Raw genomic sequence first — 8,569 nt, forward strand, 5'->3', positions numbered from 1 at the left:
TGAAAACACAAAACAGATCACAACACGATCAAAAATTAACATCTCTGAAAACGGAAATAGGATTCGGAGTCCTTACGACGAGATCTATACTTTCTCCAACAGCGGCGTCGGACGAAAAGCGCTCCGCGGCCTCCAAAATCCAAGCTTTCTTCTCTTTTCCTTTCTCTTTCTCTCTCTTCAAAATCAGATATTTTATAAAAAATGATTTTCTCTCTCCTCAAAATGAGCTGATTTTCTTATATCTTTAGTCTGATCGGCCTGGCCGATCGCCACATCATCCTGGCCGATCAGAACAAAATCAAATCGTCCTGGACGATTCTACAGGCCGATAATTAATTTGCCAAAACCCCTTGCTCTCGGGATTTTGCCATACACTGATCGTCCCAGGACGATCCAAAATCGTCCTGGACGATCCAGTCCAGAAATCATTCGAGAAACACTCCAGAAATCAGCTGTTTTCAATACACCGATCGTCCTGGACGATATCAACATCATCCTGGACGATCCTGGGAGGAAAATCCAATTCAGAGAGGAACAGTAAGGGAACGAGGTCTCACAATCTCCCCACCTTAGAAAAATATCGTCCCGACATTTCCCTACATGTACGAAGCAAAAACAACGCAAAACAAATCGATCCAAATCCAAATCAAAATCAAAACTCGTCGAAGTCCATACAAAACACACAGGGCAATCAATCAAATGTCAATATGCATGATCAAATATCAATTAATCAATTAATCAAATCATCTTACCAGTAGAACTTTTCGGTCGTTGTTGATCCTCATGATGCTGTAAACTCTGTAGACTGTAGATGCGTGGCACCACTGGAGGAAGTGCAGGAGGTCGTGGTGCAACTGTCTCCCTCTGATCTCTGACAGCTCTATCAATCATCCAATTCCCTGATCTCTTACTGTAAGCCCTCGAGCCAACAGTCCTCTGCTGTCCTGTACCCGTGCCAGAATCAGTCCTTCCACCCAATCCTTTCTGAGGACAATTTGCTGCTCTGTGCCCTTGCTGTCCACAGTGAAAGCACTGTCCCATCAACAGGTAGCACCGACTTGCATGTCGTCTACCACAGTGAATGCACTCTCCAGAACCAGCAAACGATACTACCGATTCAGATCGTGATGCAGATCCCTTCGAATCATCGTACCTGCTTCTCTTCTCTATATCTCTGTCTCTACCTGAATCATCTCGTCGTACCTCATCTCTCCTCCTCCTGGTATCATCGTACCTCGATACCGGTGTCGCTAAGTCAATCTCTATCAATCGGGCCCGCTCCACCAGTTCAGAAAACTCATGTATCCGAAAGGGTACTAGTGGATGCCTCATCTCTCTATTCAATCCGTGCAAAAATCTATAACACTTTTCCTCGGCAGTAGGAATCAAATGAGCAGCGTACCTCGCAAGTGCAGTAAACTCGGCCTCGTACTGCATCACTGACTTGCGGCCTTGCTCCAATCTCATAAAAGCTTCCTGCATCTGTCGCTGAGCTGACGGTGGTACAAACCACATCCTGAATACTGCAGTGAACTCATCCCAGGTGATCTCAGCATTGGTCTTCCCTTGGAATTTCTCTCTCTGCTGTCCGATCCACCATCTCTCCGCTTCACCCTCAAATAAAAACACAGCCAATGGTACCTTTCTATTCCCTGGATATTGTATGCTGTCAAAAATCTTTTCCACCCTCATGATTCAATCCTCAGCAGCCTGGGGTCCCACAGCTCCTTTGAACAACGGAGGCTTCAGCTTATGAAACATCTGCAAATGTCTATCTGCTTCTTCCTCTTTGCTCCCACTTATCTTGCTCTAAGCATCCCCTATCACATGTGCAATCGCAGTAGCCAACTGCATCATACTCTCTGAAGGTACTGGAGCTGCGCTGTGTTGCTCATTCGGTACACTCGATTCAGCCGGAGGATCCATATCTTTTCACCTGCACAATTCAGAATAAATGATACACACATGCAACGATGTATGCCAATGAAGCTCTTAAAGCTACCAATCCTATCCAACTTTCAATCCAATCCTACAACTCTGGTAACAATCCATTCTTCCAATAACACTGCTCTGATACCAAAAATTCTTGTCACACCCCAAGATCTAACTTGGAAAGAATTTCAATTAACCGGCCATTTACCAGAGTCGTCTACAATTCTCCAATTAATCACTGTCTAAACAAAAGTCTATAAATTAAAAACATCAATAACAAGTCGATTCATATCTCAAAAGTTCATGTACAATACTCAAGAACTACACTACAATCATAAGTACAGAAATCTATCATGTCCTGAGTACAAAATAATCACTATCGATCAAAAGACAAAAACCTGAAGATCCAGATCAATTCCTATCTTCTGCTCCCTTGCCCTGACCTGAAAATATCAACCACATATAATGAGCTTTACAAAGCCCAGCAGGTCACCTAATACCTATAACTGAAATTAAAGCACGGCGATGCTATCAATATGCATGTCAGTCAATCAAATCTATATCAGTCAATGGTCAATGAGTCAATGCAATACGGAAATCCATAGTCAATGAAACCAGTCAATGCAGCAGCAGACAAATCGATAAATCTAGCTCAATCAATACACGTCAATCTCGAAGAAATTCGTACCCAGAAGAAAATCAATCAATCCATCAAATCAATCAATTCGTCAAATCAGTCGATATCGAATCAATCAATCAAATCAAATCAATGCTATCTAGTCAATAAAATCAATCGGAAAAGCAATACGATAAATCTCAATCTATCCTATCAATAAATCAAATGCAGCAAGTCAATACAATGCAGAATCGATAGTATCAATGAATCTATAAGCGATATCAATAAATCTATAATATCCATATCCATAGCATCAATGAATCTATAAAATATCTATATCCATCCATATTCATATCAATGCTCGGCATTCAATCGATGAAATCAATGAAATCGTACAATACAGTAAATCCGATCAAATTAATAAAACAAAAATCGATAAAACAGTAAATCCGTAAGTCAATACAGTGAACATGCATTTCAATACTATAATATTGAACAAGTTCAATCAACTGGCTATGTTGCTATTGTAGAATCCATATTGATGTTGTAGATATCCATACGTTTGTTTCAATAAAAAGAGTCTTCACTCTATTGCCCGTCGGCCGCCCGTCGGCATATCTATAAGAACTCCTTATGACTCTCATCCATATATCCATAATCAATGTTTAAAGGAAAGCCCGTCGGCCCACCATCCTGTACAGGTCAATTCAATCTCCAACCAACGTTCAACCAGGTTCCACTTGTGTTTCAGTATCAATAATCAATCAATAATCAATTCAATAGTCAATATTAAAGCAATCGTATCAATATTTACATTCATATCAATCCAATCTATCAATTTCAGAAAAATCAGAAATCCTACGAAAATTCGGCAGAGTAACGACAGTCTATCAAATTTACACAAAAATCTTGCAAAAATCACTAAATTCCAAATTACAAACAGAATGTTCACGACATCAATATAAGACTATTGTTCTACAAAATTCATATCAAATAACATCCTGATATTTTTCTATTCAATTAAAATCGCGTAGAATCAATTCTGACCGATAAAATTATCGTAGAAAATACTCAAATCATGTACAATATTTATATCTATAACATTCTAAAAGTTGTGCGGTGAAAGTTATCTCAATACCAAATCAGGTCCAAAATTCGACTACGAAAATACAAAACAGATCACAACACGATCAAAAATCAACATCTATGAAAACAGAAATAGGATTCGGAGTCCTTACCACGAGATCTACACTTTCTCCAACAGCGGCGTCGGACGAAAAGTGCTCCGTGGCCTCTGAAATCCAAGCTTTCTTCTCTTTTCCTTTCTCTTTCTCTATCTTCAAAATCAGATATTTTATAAAAAATGATTTTCTCTCTCCTCAAAACGAGCTGATTTTCTTATATCTTTAGTCTGATCGGCCTGGCCGATCGCCACATCGTCCTAGCCGATCAGAACAAAATCAAATCGTCATGGATGATTCCACAGGCCGATAATTAATTTGCCAAAACCCATTGCTCTCGGGATTTTTCCATACACTGATCGTCCCAGGACGATCCAAAATCATCCTGGACGATCCAGTCCAGAAATCATTCCAGAAACACTCCAGAAATCAGCCGTTTTCAATACACTGATCGTCCTGGACGATATCAACATCGTCCTGGACGATCCTGGGAGAAAAATCCAATTCAGAGAGGAACAGTAAGGGAACGTGGTCTCACACTAGGTCTGACACTTCATCCTCATAGGCCAGATTATCCGGACTCTACCTGCAGGCAGGGAGATGTCTTATAAGAAGGAGAAGAAGAATGCATTAATATGCATGCGACCCCGGACGATTCCGGCAGTTCCCTAGATTCGTTAAGTTTCTATGTTATTTCAAATTAAATTTTTAGAAATTAGTTATGAGTAGAAAAGCTTTTATAATCCTTAAAAGAGCCTAATGTGATCCAGGCTAAAACAAAATCGGCATGCAAGAAAAAATCTAGGAAAAGCAGGTAATTTCTAATGCGCAATCAGATAAACACATCAATATAAATCCAAAAAAATAATCAACTAAATGGCCATAGGAAAACTACCCTTATTACAACCCAGGGTATGTAGAAAATAAAGTGGCCGGACACCACTGCCAACAACCCGGATTTCTAAGCCTATGACAAACACCAACAACTTTGAGTAGGATATTGGGTCTTCCATTTTTAGTTTTCTGGATGTCTTCTCCTTGGGTTCGTTGGATCACGCCTCTTTGGACTCCTTGGATCTCTCCTCCTTGGACTCCTCTGATTCGTCATGGCTTGAATATCCAAACGAAGAGACAATTCTCCCTTCTAGGGAGTATTGTCTTTTCTCTTTGGATATCTGAAGTCATCCAGCCCGATCTTTCAAATGGAAGAAGACTCTCCCCTTAGGGATGTCTTCTTCTTTTAGAATCCGAACTGGATAAGAATATCCCAATTCAGAGTTATTTTCACAACTCTTAACAATTATTACAAATAAATTTTACATCAAATGGGAAGCAGTAAATTCTAAAACCCTGCAAGGTTATCCTAATAAAAATTTCAAGCAGTTTATATGAAAATAAAAAGTGCTAACACCATTGACCATTTGCCAAGCCATGCTCTTAATTTTGAGGGCTAAGTGCTCCACCTGTGTAGTTATAATTAATTTAGTCCTCATCTTTATTCAGGAGAGCTGAGCAAGTACCTACATAAAACATTATTAGAAATCATGACATTGCTCTCCCCTTTTTATTAGCTTAAGCATGGCCACATGCACGGAACAAAAGTATATATATCGCGCTCCTAACCTATGGGTAAGTCTGACGATCACATCCAGAGTGCATAAAAAGTAAGCAAATACACCAGCAATTTCAAACAGCATGCAGTGAAAACTACGAAAAGCTCCGACACACACCAGAAGATAAACATCCAGCGGCCTAGCCTAAATCTAGAAATGGTGCCCTAGCAAACAATTCTATGTGTGTAAGGCTGGTGTGGTTTGGATAAGTCCTAAGCAGGGTAGTTAGTTAAAGTTATCTAGAGTTCATGTTTGTTGGGAGTCTGAAAAGGTTATTTTAGTTGAAATTCAAATATTAGTGAATTAGGGTCCATTCTAATTATTTAAGTTGATTGATAGTTTTAATAGCTCAGGATACTGACATTTAAAGTTCAAGTGATATTAGCCAATTTCAGAAAGTCTCGGGTCCTTCTATGAACTAAGCTAAGGGTCCAAAAAGTCACTATGGAAAAGAGGTTAGGTTTGGGTTTTCTATCACCTTAGGAAAATACTAGACCTTAATAAGAGAAGTTAGACAGGTAGTACACTGAAATAGGAGTTTTCTAGGCCAATTTCTGAGAGTCTAAGATTTTTAATAAATACTAGGCCCTAATTGAAGTCTAATGCAAGTGAGTTTACCTAATTTCAAATTTTCTACAATTAGTTATAAAATTTTAAAGATCGGGTAATTAAGGGAATTTCTAAATTAACTAGGAAATGACTAATTTTACTGTTTTGATCCAAATGAGCTCCAAACTGATTGGAATCACTCATAAAGGTCATGAATGACCTGAGAAATTGATCCCAAATGTTTGGGGAAAATTTGTGATTTTTAATAATTTTTAATGAATTATTAGGGGCAAAATGGTGAATTCCACCTAAGGTCAAATTAAGGGTCAACCTAGAGTCAAACTAAGGAACCCTATTTATCTAAGGTCAAGATCAGATTTTGGTCAGTTTGAGGTATTATGGGTAATTTTATGACCTAAAATGTATTTATTGTAATTTTCGGAAGGTCTCGGGGTCTTATTTAGTATGTTAATTAAGGTTGGTTAACTAAGGGGTCTAACAAGCCCTAAAAATTTCTAGAAAATTCTGTGATGTTTCGGATGTCACTAAGTTTAAGTTTTAAAATTTTCATGTCAATCGAGGATCTATCCTAGCTCCTAGAAAACTTCTAAGTTTGCTAGACGGGTCATTAATTATTGTCCTTAGGGTGTCACTACGTTGTAGGAGTTTAAAGTGATGTTTTATCTAACCCTCAAGGTAATAGATGCATGGGAGACATAAAAAAGTAAACACACCATGTCCTTAGATCTAGGAGAGCCTAAGCTAAGTGATCGTGGTGCAATCCTATACATGCAGACTACAAACAACAAGAAAATGAAAACACCTAATGAAGGGATTAGTGAATGATTGGAATCCAACCATCCACTAACCCTCTCCCCCATGATTTGCTCTTCACACCTAGAATCCATGTTTAAAATTTCATGAAATAGTGGGTCTCTCAAAGTTAGGAGATTTAATATATAAATAGTTTCAAAATAGTTTTAAAATACTTAAATACAAAATAAAATTAAAAAAAAATCTTCATTAAAATATTAAATAGTTAAACTAGTTTACTAATTAAATATTATTAAAGAATAATTGAAATAGATAATTATAGGAAATAGAAATAAATAATTAAAATAAGCTCAAAATAACTAAATACTAATTATAGTAATAAAAATAATCCTAAAACAGTAACTAGACTATTAGAATAATAATTAAAATAATTTCAAAATAATACATTAGAATATATATACCTATATATATATATGAGTTTGAATCCTGGTCAACTCAGTCAAATGGGTCCAATGGGTATTGGGTTTGAGCCATGAATGAGTTTGAATTTGATTTGGACTCAAAAAGGGGCTTAATTGACCCATTAAGGCTTGGGTTGACCAAGTCAAAAGTTGACTTGGTCAACTCAGTCCACTATGCCCGTGTTTGGGCAAAATCGAGGTCAATAGTTCCGATGCACCCAAGTTCGTCAAGACGAATCTGCATTTTTTACTCAGTTCGTCCAGACAGTTCGTCCGTACTAACCATACAGATTTTCATAATTATCTTCAGTTCGTCTCGTACTAAGGCCAGTTCGTCTGGACTAACAGCACTCACAAAAAAAAATGAAAATTTGAGGGGTTTTACACCGGGCACCACAAACCCATATTCTAATCCCAGAACAGACTCAAGTGACTTTGAGTGAGATACTATTTGTCCTTCTTACCTTCAAACTCATTAGATTTGTCCTACTTGGAGACCTAAATGGAAAATAAAACCCTTCCCTCGAGGGGGAGGTTATTCTTTTCCCATTTGGGTATTGAAATGATTTAAAATCGGGCTTCCAAATAGAAAAGAATGATCTCCTTGAGGGGTATAATTTCCTCTTTGAAATCCAATTTTAGATATTTGTATCCCAACTCAAATACTAACTTTCACAACTCTTAACTTTGAATAAATTAAATTAATGTAAAAGTAAAAAATGTAAACTATCTTGTAGGGTTATCCTAAGTATTTAATAATCAAACAAATCCCACGCAGTTATATATAAATGCAATGAAGTAAATCACATTTGGCCACCCTTTTTATCTAAAGGTAAAATATTGCCCATCACATCAATTTAGAGATTGTAATTAAAGTAAATAAATACTCACAATAATCAATTTTAGTCATATCATGTAATAAAATCTTAGAAAACCCGACACATAGCAGTAAAACTAAATATCGGCCTAGGCTAGAGTTGGTTGTCCTATCAAATCATCTAAAGTGTGTCAGGAGGTTGTGTTGTTGGGATATGTCTTAGAATGAGTGATTTGTTAAAGTTGTCTAATATTCGGGTTTGTTGAAGGTTGAAGAGTAAAATTGAGTTTGAATGCAAATGTTAATGTATTAAGGTCTATTTTATGATATGTTTTAAAGATTGAATGATCAAATGACTTTAATTAGTTAAAGATTAAGAGATTGATGAATTTTAACTAGTTTTTTAATTTTGATTTTCCATCAACCAGTTCGTGGCATTGTGCTATCAGACTCGAGGAATCATACCTTCTTAGGATACTTAACCTGCAACATGAAGTAGTCCATCCTAAAAACCTAGTTTATGCAGTTGAATTAAGGATTTTAATTTGGTTAATTTATTAAAAATCAATTAATTCTAGAATTTTATACTCCATTGAATCTGTTTGAGGCGTTGTGCCATCAGACTC

Source organism: Dendrobium catenatum, unplaced genomic scaffold (genome assembly GCF_001605985.2).
Source record: "Dendrobium catenatum unplaced genomic scaffold, ASM160598v2 fragScaff_scaffold_370, whole genome shotgun sequence".
Taxonomy (NCBI): domain Eukaryota; kingdom Viridiplantae; phylum Streptophyta; class Magnoliopsida; order Asparagales; family Orchidaceae; genus Dendrobium; species Dendrobium catenatum.